Source organism: Vanessa tameamea, chromosome 14 (assembly GCF_037043105.1).
Source record: "Vanessa tameamea isolate UH-Manoa-2023 chromosome 14, ilVanTame1 primary haplotype, whole genome shotgun sequence".
Classification (NCBI taxonomy): Eukaryota; Metazoa; Arthropoda; class Insecta; order Lepidoptera; family Nymphalidae; genus Vanessa; species Vanessa tameamea.
In genome coordinates this window covers 12,182,799-12,207,804 of record NC_087322.1, presented here as the reverse complement: position 1 = coordinate 12,207,804, position 25,006 = coordinate 12,182,799, and the positions used below count along the sequence as shown (strand labels likewise).

General features: G+C 33.9%; 1 protein-coding gene and 1 pseudogene across 1 annotated transcript in view; one reads left to right on the top strand and one right to left on the bottom strand.

Moving 5' to 3' along the window:
* The window catches only part of LOC113395993 (myogenesis-regulating glycosidase), a 312,246-nt gene that overhangs the window by 65,853 nt on the left and 221,387 nt on the right, over positions 1–25,006 (top strand). The gene's annotated exons all lie outside the window — the stretch shown is intronic.
* On the bottom strand, positions 1,665–24,648 carry LOC113395997 (cytochrome P450 6k1-like; annotated as a pseudogene).

Genomic DNA, 25,006 nt, shown 5'->3' with positions numbered 1-25,006 from the left:
TTTTAAATTTTGAAAAGGCAATCTAAAATGATTCTGATTCTGTCAATAATTCATGGCTAAAATATGATTCACTCCGATTTTTTTTATTTAGTTCTGTTGATTGCATTTTCGCTCCATTCAGCAGTTCTCGTGACCTAAAACTAGATAGGTAGATTTATTTCGCTAATAAACTTAAATATTGACGTAATTTTTTTGTAAGGTTTTTATGGAGACATTTAAATTCAGTATGTATGTGCTAATGTCTTCCTGTCAAATTCTGAAGTACTAGGTGGCAAGCTCCGCTCAGAATATTAATTATTATGTTATTTATGTTTAATGAGCTAGCACGAGCTGAAATGTTTTGGATGAAAATCTACCAAATTTATGTCCACCACCTTGAATTGGACCCGCATGGTGGAATCAGCTCTGAAACCTCCTCAAGAGAAGAGGCCAGGAGGCAGTGAAACATTTACCTTACTATGTTACCTAGTGAGTTGTTATATATTTTACTTCCATTTAAAAAAATCGAAAATAATTGATGTTCTCGTATCGATGCGTAGATAATTTATGGCCAAGATACTCGATATAAGAACCCCGAGCCGGCACGAGGTCACTCGTCCCGGCACTCTTTACGTTAATAAACGCTAAGTTTGTTTTCACTCGCGTTTTAAAGTCGAGCTCAGCAATTTCAAAGAGGCTGTAATCACCGCGGCTTTTCATTAAAAATTCAAAAGCGCTATTTGAACCAAGTTCAGTTTTCATTAATTGAGAAAACGAAGTTTCTGTCTTTCATTTTGTTTCTCACGATGTTATGAAGCCTAACATGCGGAAACGTTTGAAAAGTCACGATGTATCATAAAAAAAATGTATCACATTTTTCTGTAGGGTACGTGAAAGAAGTGCATTTATAAAACATTTTTAATGCGTTTCTTTTTAATAAACTTTATATGGGTTCATCATTATAAAAAATACAAATTAAAATTTAAAGAAAAAGATGAAGAATTGCGCTTTTATTGCACAAAAAATTTAAAACAAAATTAAATCTAAAGGGCATTGACCTTCTTGGTTTGAGTAATATCTTACGTTGAGCATCAAAAGCGAGAATCAAAAGCGGAATAATGAAATTATATTACGAACAATATCAATAATAACACCTGAGACCCTTGAAAGCCATAGAGTAAGCAACCAGTTCAGTTTATAACTCGATGTAATTATCTTCTTAAAATTGATTCTTAGAATAGTTTGCAGTTATCTGCAAACAGTTTTCCAAAGTTAAGATGTGCGAAACGGCGAGGGGTACGTTTTTGCACGAATGCTGATTCTATTAGGTACGTACATGTGACCAAGACAATGTAACAACACAAAATAATTTGAATATCTCAATTTTCATACAGTATAAATAATAACTTCAATGTATTTACCTAACTATAATATGTGATATGTAATTGGTTGAATAACATAACTACGATTGTTTAGAGACAAGAGTCTTCACGAAACCGGTAATAATTATGACCAAACAAAATGTTTGTTAGGTTGTTAGGGCCTACCCGAATAACGTACCTTATTTTTTTCCAGCCGATTTTTTTTTTTTATGGTAACGGCAGTCGCACGAGCAAATGGGCCACCTGATGGTAAGTGGTCACCACCGCTCATAGACAATGGCGCTGTCAACATCATCATCATGATCAGACTGTGTTATTCCACTGCTGGACGTAGGCCTCCCTGAGCCCGATCTTCGGCTCTTCACATCCATGTTCTACAGGCCTCCTTCCGTATATCGTCGCTCCACCGTGCCACAGGGTTACACTACGCTTGCCGATTCGCGGTCTCCACTCTAGAACCTTCTTGCCCCAATGGCTATCAGTTCTTCTACAGATGTGACCGGCCCACAGCCAATTCAGCCGGCTAATCCTCTGAGCTATGTCGACCACTTTCGGATCACCTCATTCCGGAATTTATCCTTCAGAGATACGCCAAGCCCGCTGAACGACTTTAAATTGGTGGACCAGCCGCACGGTGAGTGTCCACGTCTCGGCTGCGTAAGTCATGACGGGTAGGACGCACTGGTTGAAGACCTTCGTCTTCAAGCACTGGGGTATTGGTGACATGAAGACTCGGCGTAATTTGTAATTTGACGTAACGGCGCTGTAAAAAATATTAACCTTTCCTTACATCACCAATGCGCCACTAACCTTGGGAACTAAAATGTTACGTCCCTTGTGCATGTAGTTGTACTGGCTCACTCACCCTTCAAGCCGGAACACAATAATACTGAGTACTGCTGTTGGGCGGTAGAATATCTGATGAGTGGATCCAGACGGGCTTGCACAAAGCCCTACTACCAAAAAAATCGTAAAATGTTATCGTATTAAATCAAAGGCAATACATAAATAACGATTTATTTAACTAATTATTGTTATTCAATTAATATCAATAATCATAAATCGATCAATTATTTGGGTTAAGCTAAATTTATAGTTTGATTTCATTATTAATAAAATAGCGACAGCGTTTTATTAATAATGAACTTAAATTTAGCAGTTCTACGTTTTTTGTCGAGGAATTGTCGACAAATTTCGCGTCTAAATATCTATAGAATATAAAACATTTATCAAGATATCGTAGATTATATTATGATGTTACTTAGTAGTTATCGCTTTGCGTTTTTTAAAGTATATCAACAGTCATAATCACAAAGATCATAATAATTCTTGTGTAAGGTAATAGATTTAATGTAAGGCACCAACCATGTAGACTCTACGACATTGAATTATTTTTTTTATTACTTGTCCATGGCAAACAGACGTAAGGAGTTTTAAGTAAAATTTTAAAGATGTATATTTTCAATGAATATTGTCAACATTTGAAACACTTATCCAAAGATATGAAAACAGATCACGGGTTATTTAAAAATCGAGTACGTGTACGATCAGCAGTACGATGTAGTACGATCCATAACGATAAAAAACAATCTATTCTTTGCCAGATCTCAAAGTAAAACTAACACTGTTTTTCGGTTTCACGGTTGATTGACAGGACAAGTTTTTTGGGCTATTTTCACGTATCTATCATATATTAAGTCATTTTTTTTAAAGTACAGGATTGGTTCTTTAAATAATCTTTACATGGAATGTAAACAATCTTGATTCCGTGATACAAGAGTCTTTTCCCTGCCCGTGTCCCACGCTGTTTGGGTTGGGTTATACTCGTCTTCCGGTACTGGTGACTCGTCATCCGGTCGTACACATCCATCTCTATCTTCTTAGGTCGTCCTCTTCCTCTCCAACCCTCTACGCCCGTGCTCATCACACTTTTAGTGACTTGATACAAGAGTATAATGATAAAAACAGTTGCCACCAAAAAAAAACGATTGTCAATAAAAAAATCAATCGTAATAAATATAATACTTATGTTACATTTCAAACAAACTATCCTGTATATAAGTAAACTATAATTCTCTTATTAACATTGTCTCTGTTCGACTCAAAATAATGTGAAAGAGGACTATGTTGTAACCTATGCCAAAAATGAAGAGACGTTCTTATTTTGATACCTGTCTCACTAGAAATACTCACGTAATTTTCAAATATTTAGAGCTCACTGCGAGATCGTCAATCGACGTGGGACTTGTGTAGCCCGCGGGCTGTCAATCCGTCCAAATAAATGTCATGTCGAGGCTTACGTCTACTTTTTACCCATATATATGAAAAAACGAAAATAATCTTGTCTTTAAGTTAAATATATATATTGTTTTTTTTTTGTGCGTCAATCATGTAAAAAATACTGAACGTCTCGGTATGAGACTATGACCAATCAAAGCAGAGGCCGTGAGTAGTTCGTGGCTAGAAAATTTTTGAATTCCATTATTCCTTCCCCTGTTTCTTACCTAATGTAGGCAAGTAGGCGGGTAACAGCTAATATAATTCAATACATGAACTATTAACATTTTCGACTACAACACCTCAAATTAAAAGCGGGCGAAACTGCGGAGCATAGCTATTTACATTATAATATAATATGCTAATACCTTCTTGAAAATGTGCTGCATCTTCTGATAAAACTCGTATGAATATTGATCTAGTAACATTTTCGGTAAGGGAACACCAGTAAAAACATATCCGCTTTTATTAATATAGAATTTAATCGTTTTGTAAATATTTTCTTATTCTTAAAATATATCTAATGTATATTAGATGTAAACCACCCATCATATTACGGACTTTTTAGTCAAAACCAAAACATGTAACTTTACAGAATTTCGACCTCAAACACTACGTACATAAAGACAGTAATCGCGTGTATACCCCAATATAAGAGACATGCAAATGCCGGCGAAGCCTAGTCTCTAAGCTACCAATAAACATTTTACGGCCTACGTTTGGGAAATTTATGGCGCCGAATAAAATATAAGTCCTACTTGCAAATTTACTGCGCTTTGAGGAGCAAATTGAATGGAAACAGTATCAGTTTGCTTTTGTCTTCCGTCTCTTCAGACGATACCTCAGAGATTGATTCGACTCTGAACAATGAATGAACGGCATTTATATAAAAACGTATCAATGCTTTTGATATAACCTTATATACCTCATGGTGTACTTAATATATAGAGTATGCAAAGTTTAATATAACTTTTTCTTGTTGGTAGTGCTTCGCGCTTGGTAGGTAGCCATCAGATATTCTACCGCCTAACAGTGTTACAGTCTTAAGGATGAATGAGCCAGTGTAACTAACATAACATCTCGTTTCCAAAGTTGATGGCGCTTTGGTGATGTAATGAATGGTTAATACTTTTTCAGCTCCAGTGTATATGGTATTTGATGACCACTTACCATCAGATGGCCCATTTGACCGTCCCAGCTATATAATAAATTTAAAAAACACTGCAAAATGTATATGTGTTGAAGACAATGGCACTGTAAGAAATATGTTTAAATTCTTACACCATTAATGGTTTATTAGCCCTTCAAACTGAAAAACGGTTATGCAAAGTTTACTGATCCAGGAGATAAAGTAACTTATCGTGAGGGAATATCCAGAACTTAGTACTGAAACTTAACAAAACATCTCAATCGGGACAAAGATGAAATTATAAAAATATGAATTTAAAATTTAACCATTGCATAAAACAATATTTTTAATGTTAATAAAGAAGTCTCTCGGTCCAATAAATATCTTATGAAAAGTCTAACGTGAGCATATAACAGCCTGTTAAACTCCCATTGCTGTAAAAGCTTCCTCTCGATTAAATAGTTTTGAACTAATTCTACCACACTGCTACAATGTTCATACTAATTTTATTCGACACAAGAAGTTTCAACAAGCAAAAATAAAGGTCACTAAAACTAAGTTGAAAACAGAAATTTAACACGGAACAAATTCAATACATTTATATACTAATAGTTAAACGATTAGAGTTAAACGATAAAATATAATCATCAAAACATATTATAGAATATGTAGGATATTAAAACAAAGTAAGTTAAGACAAGCAATGAACCGAGGCATCGTAAATTTTGCGCTAGATTTTTCCCGCCTCGGCTATATTCAAACGGCAGAGGCGAGAGTATTTCATTTCACCCGTTTGTCGATAGTTCGTGAGTTACGACAATACTATGATGTATTAAACTTTAAAATGAAAGATTTACACGCTTGTAGAATTTACTTGACATTTTTTTTAACGTTCCCCTAAATGTTCCTCAAGTGATATCAACAATAACGTTATCTTAATAACGAATACATTAACGTATGTATATTACACATTTTCCATTGTAAGCAATAAAAAAAAATAGGTAAAAAAAAATGGGCATATTTTTTGATGCTTCTAAAATTTAATAAATTATTTATGATTATCGTAATTTTTTTAATTTTGCGGTTATTTATAGTCACGTATTATATAATAAAAACATAAGACAAAAATAGCCAGGAGGCGATCATTTCATTTCCATAACTATGCGTGTTATTATAACTCTATTATATAATTTTCCAGAACGAATAATTACTACTAATAAGAGCTATTATTTGCCGAAATAATTGAAATTATATACGGCTTTCAAAGTCGACTTAATAAATCGTTATCAAAAACCCTTCCTCCTTCATAAAGCATGATCAGCAAAAGTTACCCTTTGACTTTTCAAATCAATAACACATCCATAAAAACGTACAAATAAAACTCGACAGACGGACGCAAACATTACTCATTCAGATATGTAAAAAATATTTCTACGTAAAACCATAAAAGACTTACATTGAAACAAAAAGGCAAAGATGCATTTATGTAAATGAAACAGCACAGATTGCAGTAAGAGAAACTAAGCGAAAGGGTCTACGTTCTTTTATTCAGAGCTACATAATTCGCTATTTGTACGGTGCATTCGGGCCGTTGTAGCCGAGCCATGAATAGAATTACCCGGCCACGAGCGGTTGGAACCCACCTTCCATTACCATAGTGAATGTCCAACGACTCTCCAACTTAGACGTATTTGTACGTAAATCGACTGAGCCGTCCGTCGCGTTAGACGCTCCGAATTTGAATTTTAAACTAAGCGTTCCGTTTTATGCAGAAGGTAAATTCTGAGAAAGGTTTTTACGCCAAGGATAATTTGGTTTTCGACTGTGCTGTACAAACTCCTTGCCGGTCCTTAATTAAAAGCAGTCTCTTATTAACATCAAGGCCGCTCAATTTATATATTTACATGAATTACCTCGGATTTAAGCTCATGTCAATATCTATTATATTTTTTTAATCATATTTTAGATAACTTTGTCGTAATTAAGGCATCCTGCTCTGAAATGTAAGAAATCTACAACTAATTATATTTTAAAATTCAATTAAACACGTTTTATTTATTATCTGTAGTGATTAATAGTCGAGTCGACTTTAATGTCTGATGACTACGTTAATGTACTCGTAAATCCATTACTATTATATTTCAGCTAACGAAATCCACAAGGGTTTTCTAAATATTAAAAACAAAAATAAATTAGACAGTATATAAATGATGACCACTAAGCATCAGATGGGCCAAATGCACGTCCGACGACCTACAAAAAAGTCCACGGTATTTGGCGAGGAGTCGATGATTTTGATAAAAACCGTGACAAGCGTTGTGTTGTTGTACACAAGAAGTAAAATGCATTTGTAACACCAAAGATCACTTCATATAGTTAGTATAAGAATACTAATTTCAAGGATTCCATTTTTAAATTCCACAGACCATATAATAACTAAATTTAAAACTCATCTTAAATATATTTACAAGTAATATTAGATTATTTCTAGGTAGTTTCTTGTCAGTTCTTCTCAGAATAATCTACACTCCGAACCGGTAGTAACTTTATATTACAATAAACATTGTAAAATAACGATACAAAAGTCCTTGTAAAAGCTTAATAAAGTATATTTAGATTTTCTTTGATCCGTCTATTGTATCCATTCCGCTCAGGAAGCCAAACTTTTTCCTTTAACGTCTATAGAAATAATGTTCAGAGCAAGTTATCGATTCATCACTAACCGAAAGGTTAAGAATATTTTATAAAGTCTATTCAAACAAAAACCGGCGCAGAAAAGGATTAATTGCACTTGGCCGTCCAGAATTCAGCACAAGGGTCTATTGGTTCAACTTTAACGCTCTAATTAGCCATTAAAACTTCTTTAGTAAAATGTTCAAAGTTTTCGCTTGAAATATTTTTTGTATCAAATCTAATTTTGGATTACGTTAAGTGTAAATGGTTTTTGTTTTAATCGTCACTTTTATTTATAAAGTTAATCACTTTTTATGATATGTTTTAATTAGTAAATATACTGAGATGATTGTTATTTGAATTTATTTGGAGTTGTTTAAGAGCCTATTCGATCAAGCTGCGCCATTGCTGGTTGGTGCACATACGTGGTATTTCATGCGACTTATGCATACAAACTTTCAGCCAGTCTATGTGAGAGATATAAAATAAATGATAAATGAAATCAATAATGAATTAAGCAAACGTAAATGGTTCTTGTCGATGTTTGAACACGAAATATTTTGTTTATATTCGCGAGTTGTAACCACTGGATAATCCTGCATTAAGTTTAGCTAAATTAGCTACTAAAATTTGAAATAAATTACAACCATCCAAACATAAATATATTTTGATATTGTTAATTCCACTTATTTTATCATATTTAAAAACTATAATCTTATGTCATTCATTTCTTAGGCTCTAAATCGAAACTTGTTCATTTATAAGGATTAGAATATTTTACGGTACAACTTTAAACTCTAACAGTTACTTTACAATTTCATACAAAATTTTCTCGCTGCGAATTCCGCTTGACAAAAGGCATTGTAACTATTTCGCGTGATAAGCCTAAATAACATTTTGAACATAATAAAGAATAGATTCGTCGAACCATTTTGAAAGGCAATAAAATAGCTTTGTCCATGAAAATAATCAAAAAACAAAACACTCAATCAATGGACACTAAACCGATAGAGACCAAAGCGAGCGAACTGCATTCAATCCTCCCACGAAATCTATTGAAGTAACGACACACATAAATCTCCCAGCGACATAGACACATGAACTTAAATTTTATTATATTCCCGAGACGATTGAAGTTTATTTTGATAAAATCATTCGTATTTTAGTAACGCTCAAGATTGATGATGATGTTTCGATTGTATTTACGAACAGGCTGTGACATGAATAGTATTTTTTTTATATTATAATTATTTATTGACTGACTTTAGCGTTTGTGTTTTGTCGAGTTTTCTTTTTCTATTATTCTACTATACGTATTGACAGTCTATTATACCGTAACGTTCTTATTATTCATGAAATTATTTATATAATTGAATGCCTAAAATACTATCTCAATATTAAAGCACGATTATAATTTATAAAATAAACTCAGGCACTTGTTGAAGAACTTCTAGATCCATGCAGGTTTTCTCACAATGTTTTCCTTCACAACCAAGCTTGAGATTATTAAAAAACATATTAAGTACGCCAAAATTGGTGTTCGATCCAATTTGAATCCACGATCGTCGATCACAATCAAGCAACATAAGATCACAAATCAAGCCTTGGCAGTTTCAGTCCCGCTAGTTTCCTTCGCCGGTTCTCATCTCATTCTCATCTCTCATTTTTTTCTTGACAATCGATAAGTAAGTGTAATGATTTTATATTGAATGATATTTTTTGACTTAAACTTTAAAACTAAGCCTTGATGTTTTAGGTGCCCACCAAATATAAAGTTTTGACTTAAATCCATCTTACTAAACGTAAACATCGTTGGCAGAACTAACTGTACTACATAGACGAAAATAAGAACAGACAAGCTTATTTAGATGATTAAAATTGCGTGGAGCTAACACTTTTTGACTTTCAGGATATTATTATATAAATATAATTACATTTTATGGACATCATTATTTTGTAACAGTACGAAAAATTTAACTACTAATTTTTTTGGCAGTTCTTCTAGAATCTATATTCTGGACTGCTAAAACCGTAATAGAATAAGGCGTGTTTGGTTTCTATAGTATTTTTTGTATTGTATTCTAAAAATATTTGAAGCATTGAAAGCCCACAAAGGAGAATGATTCTCCCTATAACTCAGGAACTATCGTGCTAAACGGGTGAAATGAAATACGCGCTCACCTCTGCCATTTGAAAATAATCGAGGTAGGAAAAATGTATCGCAGAATTTATGACAGTTCGTTTATTTTCAAGTACAAGAAGAAATACTGTTTTATCGAACATTTTACACATATATTTATTTTAAACGAAATAAAAAATCAACTGAGTGGCGTTTTACTGGACATTTTAAAAATTTCATTATTACTAAAATTCTTAATATTTGTATTCAACACTTTCTTTAAAACGTCGAGAAACTCAACAATATATACAAATTTTTAACGCGAACATTGATTCCGTGCATCTCAGTCAAACTTATATATGGCAATAACGATTGTTTTTAATTTCAATTTAATTGATACGTAATATTAAATATGTAAATATTTTTTAAGAAATATTAAACATTAATCACATCGGAAATGTGCGATCAACCTGTTATTTCCCTTGTGCCTGTAGTTACACCGTCTTACTCGCCCTTTAACAATACTAAACTTAAATACACTTCACACAAATATATATTTATAATGGGTGATGGATTACACCCACCACGCGACCAGAAGTTACGGACACGAGAAGCTAATTTGAGAAACCGGTAGACTATCCAAATCTAGCAGCACCGCTTTCCGGATTTTGACTGCAAACTACCTTTTTATAGTTTATGCAGGCAGACTGGCAAATGGGCTACCTGATTGTAAGTGGTCACCACCGCTCATAGAAAAATTTGTGCTATGAGAAATATTAACCAGTCCTTACATTGCCTATGCGTCACCAACCTTAGATGAGATGTTATGTCCCTTGTGCCTGAAGTAACACTGGTTGAACTGGATCAAAAGTATTCTAAGTATAAGATTTTAAATTAACATGGTTATTTATATTACTACAAGTATTTAAAACGGGATATTTACCATGTTGTTTTATTTTTATTTGTTGGAGGTCGATATTTCGACATTATCTACGAATGTCTTGCTCACGAGACTCAGAATATTCTAAGTATTTCTATTTGTATGAACACAAATTAAGCACACGAAAATTCAATGTTGCTTTACTTTATATATTATTAATTTAGTATTGATTATTTCTTATTTATTTTATTACTAGATTACATTATTTTCGAGTTTATCAAATTAATGGAAAACTAAAACAACATCGACTAACATTTACATAAATATTCGCAGCGTTTTCTTACAAGCGAAGAAACAAATGCGGCCATTAAGGACTGCCCTAAAAGGTAGTCTATTAATCTAAAACGACCCTTTAGATTATAGTGTGTATAAACATTTTTCGTTACTATGCAAAAATCAACTACGATATTCTTCCGTATTTAATATACAATACTGCATCAACAAATCCTAAATTCTTACCTTAATATATCCAGCTAGCAATGTATTCGTTATTTTTTTTATTATTTGTTTCCCTTAACATAGAGGTAATCACTCAGGGGGTCTCAGTCAATTTATGGATCAAATGAACTTCGCAAGGAAAAAATATTGTTGCTGAACTTTTACAAATAGGATTTCTATTTTTATTGAGATCATGAATGTGTAAAAATGTGTAAAAAGTGGTGGCATTAATTGTAATAAAACGATTTATTTGGAAATTTACTTACTGATCGTTTTAGGGTACAGGTAGAAGTAGAACTAACAATTTATATGTCTGCCGTTCAGCTGGCTGTCGGTAACTAGCATAAACTATTTTTATCACCGCTAGCTAAGACAAATCTCATCTACGTCTATTTGATATTTGTAGTACGTTAGTATATAGTACAGCTGTTTACGCAGAGCAAAAAACTTATTTGTATATAATTTAAATAAAAGTTATGACGGCATATTAACATTCATTGATATATCTGCAGAAGAAACAAAATTAAATTGTATATAATTCATTTACTTGGTGGCTTTTGTAAGCCTGGTGCGTAGGTACCACTCACTCATCAGATATTACATAGTATTGTTGTGTTCCAGTTTAAGGGGTGAGTGAGCCAGTGTAACTATAGGCACAAGGGACATATCTACCAAGTTTGGCTCAATGGCGATGTAATGAATGACTAATATTTCTTATAACGCCTTGTACTCGATGGTGATGATTTTTTTTATAGTATACTATAAAAAAATAACTGGCATCAAATCCTTGGTAGGTTTATATTGTATAAATAATTTTATAAAATGTCGATTTCTATAAATAACCACAATATTATGCGTCAAATTAAACAACTTTTGAGTCAGTATGATTATTTTACATCGAAGACGTATCCAAGAACATAGAACGAAGACGTATCAATAAGTAAGTGTAAAACAATTTGAGTTTGAGTTTGAGTTTGAGACATGCAAAGCAATACGTACGTCTAAAATACACACACATGCTCAAAATTTTGAAATTAAACTATCAAATTGTAAACCGTAGATAAATGTCAAAATTTCAACTTCCAAATTTAAAATATACCGTTTTACATCCTCTTTAGGTTTTGAAATATTATCGTCAAAATATCATGTATAACTTTGGCGCTCAATATTTAGTGTCTATCAATATCGTTCTTCGAAACTGAGACCTATTCCTTTGTACCATTCCATCTTTGAAATATTTTGTCCTCTCAGTTTAATTAAAAAGGATCGTCGGTAATCTCAAGAGCCCACGGAAATTGATTCCGCAAGTTTGCGTTATTGGGAATTCTTAAATAGCTTGTCCTATTTTATATTTTATATTCATTTCATGGTTATTGAAATTTAATACATTTTCAGGGACTTTTTTTGTTTTTCTCTATATTAATTTTATTCGATTTAGAAAGGCCACCTTCGCCCTAAAATTACTTCGTACTCTGACTGTTGTATGATCTTTTCCTTTGTGTTTGTTATAAACATTTGTTTGTTGCGTAACACAACAATACAAAGTAGTAAATCAAGAGAAGGTTTTGGAGCTTAATCCTAATATAAATAAATAATAATAATATGGCAGAATTTAATTGAAATTAGACACCTAGAAACCTCACGATGTTTTCATGAACACGAGATGAATCATAAACATACATTACGCCAATGAGAATTCTGTGGTGCTGGCCTTGGTTCGAACGCATTTGTAACAGTGGGCCGTCTCAGCTCTACAAAGTTCGGTATACAAAAATAGACAGCGTACTAACAAACTTTTACGTATCTGTTCTGTAAACATTGTAATTGAGACTGTGAATTCAGTTGCTTAAACATTACTTTTTACAAGATAATTTAATAAGCACATCAGAAAGGGGCCCGAGCTGTAATATAGAGGTAGCAGTATGGACAGGTATCCATCCTGTTATCCGTGTGCTAAAGATCTGCATATTGATTGGTATTAGTTTATTGTATGAGTGTTCTATATTGAACCATATATTTATAGTAACAGTTAAAATGCAAAATTGTGATGTCGAGATGGGTTGCAAATTATTAATAATATCAGGGCAATAATTATAAAGTTAGTTTATAATATTTTATTTAGTAATCAGTTATTATAAAATTATTCGAGTAAAAATATAATCGCATCCGGCTTTTTTTTTTTTAAATGCAACGCCGGAAAATTGTGAAGAAACCTTTTATTTTTCCTTTATTAGTTCTCCTCAGGTCGGAGGTTGCAATTTACAAAGCGAATAGAGATTTCGCTAGATCTGTAAATTTTTGAATAAGTTTAATTAAAGAATCGAAAAAAATCTAAATCCTTAATAATCCCCAAACTTTGTTCCCTACATCACTGAACATGAAATTAATAACCAAAATTTTTTTTAAATATATTTCATAAATTAAAAAAAAGTCAATTGATGTTAAAGTCATATTGTAACAACTACACTAAAGTACAAACGACCATACTTATGCAAAAACTATCCTAGACTCAAGAGCGGGCACTTAGCGTTAAGAAGGGCTATTAACAATGTTAAATTACGTCTATTTCACACTTTCCGAGACATTTAAAGAGCTTGTATAAATGAGGAGTGCAGTTTCGTCTGTGCTTTAACTTATTTATATATGTACATAAACTATTTGTCGTACTTTTCCAAATTTTTAAAACTTTAAAACCAGTTAAAATAATATTGGCGGTAGGGTTTTGTTAAAACCCGTCGGGGTAGATACCACCCACTCAGCCTATGTTCTACTACCAATCAGTGATATTCAGAAGCGTTGTGTTACGGCTTAAAGGATGAGCGAGCCAGTGTAACTGCAGCCAATTAACATCTTAGTCCCAATGTTGGTCATGCAATGGTAATGTAAGGGATTGTTACCAGTTACTATCGGGTGGCCCATTTGGTAGTTAATATTCCTATTAAAAATAAAAACGTCTAAAATGTTAACATACATAAAACCAAAAATAAGAAACTTATTTAGTCTTTGCACGATTCGCACTCGAACACACTATTATTCGAAGATCCAAATTGGATAAATAACAGAAAGATACCGGCATGAAAACAGAGAATATTCGCTCGTTCACCCAAATCAGCATTTTCCGCGCCGATATCAACCCCTAACTCGTTTTCTGACATGAGATGAGACAAACATGTCACCCCGTGAGGCACTCACAGAAAGTCCAAGCCCTATGAGAATTGATGTAAATTCATCAATCAGGATCCTTATTAGCTGTCGTTTAAGTTACCACCTATTTTAAAATAACAGTAAAAAGGTAAAGGGAATAAAAATTTCAGAAAATATTTTGATAAGACCATATTTGTATTTTTTGTAAAAATATAAAATTGATAAATATAAACAAAATCGGAAATTATTTATATTTCAGTGAATTACTTTCTATGTAATAATGTAAAATTTGACTTGATTATTTCAAGAATTTTGGACACAATTTACTACCAAGTCGTTAAATATTCTCAGAGATATATATCGCACTAAGCGAACAGCGTCGCTTACAATTTATATTGTAACAAAACGTTTCGTTTGTAAAACGCTTTTTTGTTTAGTCCAAGATAAATGAGACGAAACTATGGAACTGTCACCGCAAAAGGTTACACCTTTAAAACTACATAAAGCTTGAGGGAGGTCGTAATTCCGTACATTTTTCAACAAAACTGAAAGGCTGACCGTTGATGGACGGCGTGTACTGCGTGATTGATGCACCTTTGTCCTCGCCCGGACAAGTCCTGAACTAATAAACTGTGGAACATGAATATTCTTCACAAGTTTTTGTTCAAATATTCGCTTCGGTGAACAACCAATTTTTATCAATGGGCAGTTGCGAGAATCGAAGTCGATATCCTAATACGTTTCGTCAATTCCGTCAATATCGTGGCAATATGGTATACATTTATTCACTTCATTCACATTTTATTAAAGTATTTTATTAATTTGTTTATTTTAATAATAAAACCGAGAGAAACTTCAATTTTATTCCAAGGAGTTCAATTGTCTTCCATTTAAAGTAGGTTAACTTATTCATCAAAGACCAGCAACGCACCCCCGGTATTGCAATGTCCAAGCGTGGTAGTCACTTTCCATCAGGTAAACCTCCTGCAGTTTGCCACTTTTGCTGGGCTGATGTTGAGGATAATGAAAGTCACTAACTGGTTCACGATTTATTAACGAGACGGTACAATTATACGGACTGTGACGCACTGTTTTACATATGCAATGTTTCGACTTTTATACATGATATCAAAGAGTAAGAGATACACAGATGTGAAACATTTTAGTCATAGAACATGTGAGCTTTATCAATTGTTTACTTTAATACCTATGTGCATATACGGCACACCACCTATTGCCACCAACCTTGGGAACTAAGATTTTGTATTCCTAATACAGACCCAGTTACACTGACTAACCTACTTTAAACCGGAACATAACAGGTTCAATACTGGTAGTATTGTTGGACCTACTCAAACGGCACACAATTCTTAATCACCAAGTTTTACTACGCGCGTTGAAAAATATATTCCTGTATATTGAAATGATGTTAATAATAATAATAATAATTCTACGTGTTAGTATTGAAAGACCGTCATGAAGAGCATTGGAGCAGCGTGGTGGAATATTCTCCAAACCTTCTCCTCAAAGGAAGAGCAGGCCTTAGCCCAGCAATGGGTAATTAAACAAATTTTACAGCAAATAAACAAATTTTACAGCAAATAAACAATTTTACAAATCATAACATTTTATTAAAGAAGTATAATGTTATACACCCCACGTGTACATAAGAGATCGGGAAGGGGACGACGGCCTAAGAAAGTGTCATGTCGTTTTCCGTTACCGCATATAAATGGCTCTTACCCAAGAGGTGCGCCAATATATGTTTGACATGAAAAAAATACTAGTACAGAAATCGTATTATATTACTATATTTCAATCCCATCACAGTGTACGTAGATATCGATGACATTATGAGCTGAGGCGAAAAGACGTTGTAAGCGGAGAAGTGAAGTGTTGAGGTGAGGTGAGGAGCGGAGAAGAGATGGGTTTGAACGGTTTCGATAACATTTTTCAATTGTTGTGCGCGGAGGTAACAATTGGGAAAAGAAAATTACATAAATAAAAGAACTCGTAATTCAATTTGTATTACTACTGTTTTTTTTTTATTTTACAATTTAACATTAGGTAACCTCAGCTATCCCATATTCTAGTCTAAAATTACACTTACCAACAGAATATTAGTAGTATAACTAAATTAAATTAGAAAATACATGATTCCTTTTGTAACATTTCATGAAAACTCTGTAGAAGTAACTATAGCAAATATATTAACTGTGTGGAGGAATGCGTGCGGCGTGACGTCATTAAAAGTTTAATTGTGCGGGCCGTAGCGCGGTTGATTGACAGCCCCTGGCGCTCGCACGTATAGTTCCCTGGTTCATTGTGGTTTCTACCCTAACTTTGTAGTTACATAAAATATCGATTTTTTTTTGATTTACGTCAATTTTATGTTTCTGTTCATATTTCTTTGCAACCGACTTTAAGTGGCTTACTAACTTGGTACGCAAATGGGCTTTTAAAAATTATGGCAATTAGGAGCTTGGACACTGTTTTATAGTAAATATAGGCAACCTAATGATAAGGGGTCTACGACTGCCCATAGAAATTGGCGTCATTTAGAATTTTAGTCATCTATATCTATATATATAATAAAATTGTAGTGTCTGTTTGTAATATTAAAATAACCGCTTTTTACTAAATTCATATGTATGTATACACGGTACAAATACCAAAATAACATTTTTTTACAATTTTTACCTGTCTGTCTGTCTGTCTGTTTATTCCGACTAATCTCTGGAACGGCTGGACCGATTTCGACAGGACTCTCACTGGCAGATAGCTGTTGTAATGAGCAGTAGCTTAGCCAACAACAATAACTTTTTTGTTAAATTCAAAGGCGAAGTTGAAGTACGAAGTCCGGGCAAATCTAGTTTTTTATATAACCAATGCGACATCAACCGTGGGAATTGAGATCTTATGTCCATAGTGCCTGTACTTACACGTATTTATGTATGAATAACCCTTTAAATCGGTATACAGCAATTCTAGGTATTACTTCTTGGCGGTAGAACATATGATGAGTGGAACGTACCTACAAGACAAAGCATTTAACGCTAGAAGTGAATATAGTGAAAACTCTAGTAGTTATAATCGTACCTGTTTCGACTTCATTTTATCTTTGACTCTTCGACGTATTACTATTTATATTTTTCTAAGTAATATAATACATTATATTACCAAACATATATTTATATGATTAGTTTGACATACATATATAGAGACAACTCTCATCAAATATCATAAGTGCCATTAGTGACAATAGTCCTTCAAAAAATACGCATTTCTTGGATTAAAAAAGAATTTCTGCTATAATTAAAACTTCTTGATCGTAAATATCATGGATCCGACACAAAGAGAGGCTTCTGAAGTTTTAATGAAGGCGTTCTCGGACATCTGTCCGCCTGCACTAATATTATCATGTTAGCCTTACTAATAGTGTGATGCGAAAGGACCTTGACAAGCTTACTTTATTAATTGATCAAAGCTAGACAAATTACAATTAAAAAGTAGTCTGCTGTATTATATCGTGAAGTAGTTAAAAAAAGTTAATATTCGAGTTCGACGTACAGTTTTGTCAAACCTCCGAAGTATCCTGAAAATAATATATTGCAATATAATATTCTCTCTATAATAGAATAATATATTCATCATCTGGGAACTGCTATTTTTTTTACATAGCAATTTTTCACAGATTAAATCCGCCGGCCAAAAAAAAAACGACACCGTACGGTACCCTCTGATGCCTCTCACCGCTATGACCCTCTGCGGCTTCCGCAGCAGGGCCCGATTGTGAGCGGTGAGGGCGTCGACCCAGATCGGGGCACCGTACAGCGCCATCGACCTCACTACGCCGGAATAAAGACACCGGCATAGCGATCCCGGCCCCCCCACATTCGGAAGGTGGCGGCCGAGAGCGGCGGCGGCGTTGATGAGCCTCGGGCCGAGATGGACAAAATGCTGCCCGAAGCTCCATCGACCGTCCAGGATGAGGCCCAGATACTTCATCTGGGCCTGCACCTTGATCACCGTCCCCCGGACGGTGATACTCGCCCCTCGTGAGGGTCCTTTCCCTGGCCCGTGGAATAAGAGGGCCTCCGTTTTGGATATGGAGACCCTCAAGCCCAGCATTCCCATACGGTCCACGGTGAGACGAGCTGCCTCCCGAAAGTCCCTCCTAATCGCCGTGACGAGGGTGTCGTCAGCGTAACACAACACCCCCATCCCGGGAAGGACGGGAGCTCGCAGGAGGCAGTCGAAACCGACGTTCCACAGAATTGGGCCGAGAACCGACCCCAGAGGAACGCCACAGCCTACCCGACGCCGGACCAACCTCCCATCGACCCCCGCCCAGAGGACCTCCCTGTCCTGGAGGTACACCTCCAGCAGCTTCCTGAGATAGGTCGGCACCCCATATACAACCCTTACCTGCTCGACGATTAAAAATGGGTTTTTTTATTAAGACTTTCTCAAGAACAGCCCGAAGTTTAGAAGTTGACAGTATAATACAGAAATATATATCGTCATGTCAAACTACCTTCCACTGGATTCATAAGCCATTAGGAGCCAATCCGACATCAATGCAACGGAAAATGCAGCTATGTTTACGAAGACAAGACCACTATAATATATATCCACTATAACTCCACTATAATATATAAATTCTTGTTGACCCAGGCAGGATATATATAGGGGATAAATAATACGCAATTATTCTCTATTACCAGAAAGCTTATTTTAACTTCGTTTTCCCCGTATTTGCAAATTCCAACAATGTAGAAAATTTCGCAAGTTAATTTTCTAATAAAATGCAAAAAAAAAATTATAATTATTTTAATCGCAAGTAATAACAACTATTTTCCAACGGATTCATTTAAGTTCACGATCGAGGAATAAATTGAACGTTCAAAGACTCTCCATTCTTCGAACGCGAAGATTATAATTAACATACAGAAACAAAACAACGCTTCAATAATTTTAACAGACCGCATATTAGTTCTTATTTTTTTAGATCAAAAATAAAGGTTCTCATTGGTCAACGAAACGACCAGTTAAGAATCCACCTGAGATAACTAACTTTAGTCATTTAGGATGCTGCACTACGTTCCCTATGTTTTTCGCAAATCTATTCTAAATATTCAAAAATCCAAATTTTAACTAATGTAAAATTAACTCACCAATGCAAAATCTTGGCCAAATGGTAAATACGAGAATGGTTCAATCTTATTTCTGTTTTCTGGTAAAAATCTATCGGGATCAAATTTGTAAGGTTCAGGAAAATATTGAGGGTCGAAGTGCATTCCAACACTATTGATATACACAACGGTACCAGCTTCTATAGTTAATGTATCATCTATTTTATAGTCATTCTCCGCGACTCTATCGAGCCAGCCCATTGGAAGATACTTCCGAAGAGCCTCTGTAAGATTTAAAGTAAGAAATGATAAAATACTTTCACTCTGTTTTTATGTTCAAGATATCCACATTGTCAGAAATATTACTTGATTATTGTTTAAAAATATACCACGACTCCTTCTTAAAAAGCCGACATAGGATGACTAGAACGCATAAATTATAATAATTATACCTTTAATAACACAGTTAAGATATGTTAACTCTGAGAAGACTTCCATATAGAAATTCCTACTTCCATGACGTTGGGCAGCTTCTGTTAGCTCTTGATATAGTTTTTCCTATAGTATAAAGAAATAAAAAATTATTAAATATACATATATTTTAAAGTTATTTAAAACTATAAATTAGTGATGTAATTATGTATACATGTATTCCAGGGTTATGGGCCAGTTCATACGTAATGTACGTCATAAGATTTCCTGATGTATCAAAACTCAGCGAGATATATATTTATTTTATTTTCACTTTATATGTACAATTATAAACATATTTTTGATTTGAAGCAGCCTGGAGGCGATCATCTCATTCCCAAGGTGTGCAGTCAACTAAAAAGTCATTAGTGTTGTAATATCCTTTAGCACTACAATTACATTGCTTAAAATATCACGCTCTAATAAATGATTTCTTACATCGCCAATGCGCTGCCTTGTTAACTGAGATGTAATGTCTCTTGTGGTTATAGTTACACCGGTTTGTGAGATGAGTGATCTCACAAACCGGAACACTGTTTGTCGGTAGAATCAGACGGGCTTGTACAATGCCTACTAATTCAAATTGGAGAAGCAGAAAGATGGTTCAAGAAAATGCAGGCTTTTGACCAGCATTGATACATTTAGTTAATTACGGTTCATTTAATACATACTTTTACTTCATAATTTGAAATTACTTTAGATCTGAGAAAATGTTTTTTAAAGTTACTTTAAAATATTAAAATGATGTTTTTTTTAGTTTTAGGCATGTATATTGTCACGTCTAATTAAATTTATAATGAAATAGAAGACAGAGCACTTACATTCATTTTATTTTTGAATTCTTATCAATATATCAAGTCTCTATTTTCTTCTTCTTTCCAAATTTTCTCTCGTTGCAAAGCAGCTTCATGATATATTTTACTAAAATACCTCATTGATGACCTTGGGAACAATCTAAATCTAAGAAAACAAAATGTTGATTATGTTATTCGTGAAATTTACAAAACTCTTATACCCCTTATTTTAGCCTTTTTAAGGCTTAAAAAGAAGCCAAACAAATTTTATCTAAATGGGTTTAGCGGTTTAAGCGTTGCACATATTTATTGGTCAAGACTTTGGATCGAATCACCGCCATGTAACTGTCTAGTTATCAATATATATAAAACTCTTCCGTTACTGAGTGATTGAGTGACTGACAGACAACGCACAGCCTAAACCACTGGACCTAGAGACTTGAAATTTGGCACACGTATACCTTAAGTATCCTAGAGATGCACTAAGAAGGGATTTTTCAAAATTCCCACGGGATAGGGAATAAATGGGATTTATATTATCGAACCAAAGTAGCTCTATCTCCGTAACTATAATTATTAGGGGTTTCAAATTTAGCATGCAAGTAGGTTATAACAACAACTAAAAACTATTTTTAGGATATCTCGAAATTCCCAAGGGATAGGGAATAAACGGGAATTGTATTTTTTTCTTGAAAGTCCGTAGTCCTAGAAACTTGAAATTTGGCATGAAGATAGTTGTTATAGCACAATAAACCATAAAAAAACTGAAAATCATGATTTTTTTATTTAATTTGTTTATAAGTATAACTAATATAAATTGATCCCACACTGCGTACATTTTGCTTAGGAGCAGGGCTCTGCTTACATTGGAATATTTAAAAAACTTAAAAAAAGGAAGAGAGAGAAAGGACATAGGATATTTATTTATTTGTAAGTTGTTGAAAGTATTGTCATTTTGAGAACTAGAAGCATAAAACTTATATTTTATGCCGTACACCTAAAAACTAACATATCACGACACCCACTAAGTAGCGAATTTTGGTAATCCTACCCCTAAAGGGATGAAATAGGGGTTAAACGTTTGTATGGAAGTCCGTAATTTTTTTAAGTTAGAACATGAAACTTTATTTTTGGGATACTGATTAATAATGATTAAATACGTATTTAAGTGTTTCTAGATATTCTACCTCTAAGGGGTTTAATAGGGGTTGACATTTCTTATATAGGTTAGTTTGAAAGTCCGTCATTTTGAAGTTGGAAGCTCGAAATTTTATTTTTGGGCTACCGATTAAAAATGAGTTGATTAGCATTTAAGCGTTTCTGGATATTCTACGGCTAAGGAGAGAAATTGAGTAGACATTTCGTACATAGCATAGTCTGGAAGTCCATCATTTTTGAAGTGAGAAGCACGAAATTTTATTTTTGTCACTGATTAAAAATGAGTTCATACGTATTTAAGTATTTCTGGATATTCTACTCTAAGGGCTGAAATACACACCAATGTGGTATACACAGAGATTTTACATTAACGTAATATTTCAAGTTAATTTGTAAATATATTCCACGCGAGCAAAGCCACGGGTAACAGCTAGTATTAATATAAAACACGTCATTGTCATTAGCCATTTGATAAACACTTAGCAAACTACGACAAAAAATAAGTCCACGCCATCTAGCGCAATTTATTACAATCATTTTTACTCGGCATCATAATTAATTAGTTGCTAATACATCCTACCGAAAGATATCGACCGGTTCCGGTAAAAAGAATATGCTACACCAAGGTATACTTCTATAGAGACTGTATTTCGTCCACTCATTCGTTACATCCCTCAAAGGTCCACCCTTTGTGAGAATCGCGTCGTTTTTAACGCCAAACTCAGAAGTACCAATTATATCCGTCGTGTAGTCTACAAACATTTTCTGAAAAGAAATTGTCATGAAATATTTTGATGTTTCAATTTAATATCAATTATAAAATAAATATTGTAAACTGCTACACGTCAAGATATTTACTATGTGCAAATTGGTGTAAAAATCCACCCATTACCCAATAATCAATATCGGTAAAGATTGTTAAGGATAATTAATTAATTTAATTATTAAATTAATTAATTAATATTCTAGCAAATATATAAATGAGTATGTTGGGTAACTGCTATAATAATTGTTTCAAGGCTTTGCATAAACTAACTATTCAAATGATGAGGACCTCCGTGGTAGAGTAGTGTGTACACCGGTTTTCATGGGTACGCCACTCCGAGGTCCCGGGTTCGATTCATCAAAAAGTTCATTAGTTTTCTATGCTGTCTTGGGTTTGGGTGTTTGTGGTACCGTCGTTACTTCTGATTTTCCAAAACACAAGTGCTTTAGCATCTTATTTTGGGATCAGAGTAATGTATGTGATGTTGTCCAATGTTTATATAAATTTATTTATTTATGTGTTTTATTTTTGTATTTATAGTGAATGGTCAGAATGGCAAATGATCCACGTCATGAATACTAAGGCTTATTATCCCTTGTGCCTGCTGTACTGATTATTTCAATCCTCTATCCGGAACAAAACAAAACTAATTATTATAATATTCCGCTAGGATATGTGATGAGTGAATTTTACATACCTAACATATAACCTAACAGGTGAATAGAAAACCATTTCATTCAGAGCATTCTTGCCACAACCGCAATCATTATTAATTCTAATTTTAAGAGTAAAAAAATAACCATATAATATCGTAACTAACTCCGTACCTTAAGATCAATCTTAATGTTACGATCATTATGGATCCTTTGCACCAGTTCCTTTGATTTGCTTCTAATGAACTCTTGGGCAGATTTAATTTTACCCGCTGAAAATGTGGTGCTGAGTTGTCTTCGCAGGCGCAAGCTTGAATTATTGTTTTAAAATAAATCCTTTAAGTTTTGACTTAACAATGAGTAAAGACAGTCCCCCAAATCCACAGCTCATTGAGCGATTCCTAAAGTTATTAAAATCCTTAACGAGAATGTTGCGAGCAATGTCTGGCGTGTTGACAACAAGAACTGGTTTCCAAAATACCCAAATTCCTAAATATGGGCACTTGAATTGTTCATATATCCTACGCAACCAGACTCCCTAAAACAATGAAGTTGAAAGTGAATATTTAACAAATGTCTTACAAATAGTAAAATTGTTCTCGTCTGACACTTGTGTACATTTAAAGATTTATAGACGTTATCTTTGCCGTGAATATTAATGACAAGAGACCTTCTCTTTGCATTGAACATAAACGATACACAAATCCCGGTAAAATAAAAGTTCAAAGGACTACTTATATTGTTAGTTTACAAATATATCTCAGTTCTGTTTAGAGTTGAAAAACTCAGAATTATATATAATAGAGGAAACCCATTTTTTAAATATCTGTTTATAAATCTACGTCTTACTACCGATAAGAGAAGGGCTGGATCATTTTGCTGGTCAGTAGATTTCGATTCAACAAAAAGGGTAAAACGCGGTCATGATTTATGCAGAAGTTAGGTGGTAGTGAGGCAATGGCATATTTCTTACATAACATAAACATACATAAACAGCCTCTAAATTTCCCATTGCTGGGCTAAGGCTTCCTCTCCCTTTGAGGAGAAGGTTGTGGAGCATATTCCACCACGTTGCTCCAATGGGGGTTGGTGGAATACAAATGTGGCAGAATGTCGTTGAAATTAGACACATGCTAGTTTCCTCACGATGTTTTCCTTCTCCGCCGAGCACGACATGAATTATAAACACAAATTAAGCACATGAAAATTCAGTGGTGCATGCCTGGATTTGAACCCGAAATCATCGGTTAAGATGTACGCGTTCTAACCACTGGGCCATCTCGGCTCGCATATTTCGCATATTTCGTATCTAAATAAAATTGATACTTATCATCAAGACAACAAATAATTGAAACTAAACGAAAAACAATTATTCATAGGGACTCACAATATTCTCTCTTTGCAGGAAACTAAAATTGCCCAGTATCGGTAGTGGTGGTAAATGAGGTACTCCTCGATCTGCCCAATATTTCTTGATATCCAGCCATCTGATGTAAAGCCAAACTACAAAACACACAACTACGCCGAGGAACAGCAGATACATGATTCTGCAACTGAAACAAATAAGGGCCAAACTTTGGTTAGGAGTGTTTCAATTATGAACGTTAAATAAACGACTATAAAGTTGACTTGTCTAATGATCAAATGTGATTGGTTTGTAAAAGCCGCAATTGTTAAATTGTATTTACTTATCCGTAACTGTCAGATACAAGTATCCTGACTAACAAACGGCTCTAAAAGCACATAATATCATTTTTAATAATGTTATATTTAAGAAATATATAGAATCTTGTTTGGCCAGATGTATGAAAAATGTTATGAAAAAGTTGGATTGACAAATATTTTAATTTTAGGCTTTGCTTCTAACGCGTGCAATATATATGAAAGTTTGTCATTAAGCATATTTTATTTTGTTATTTTTTCAATAGGACATCCAACAGTAGATACA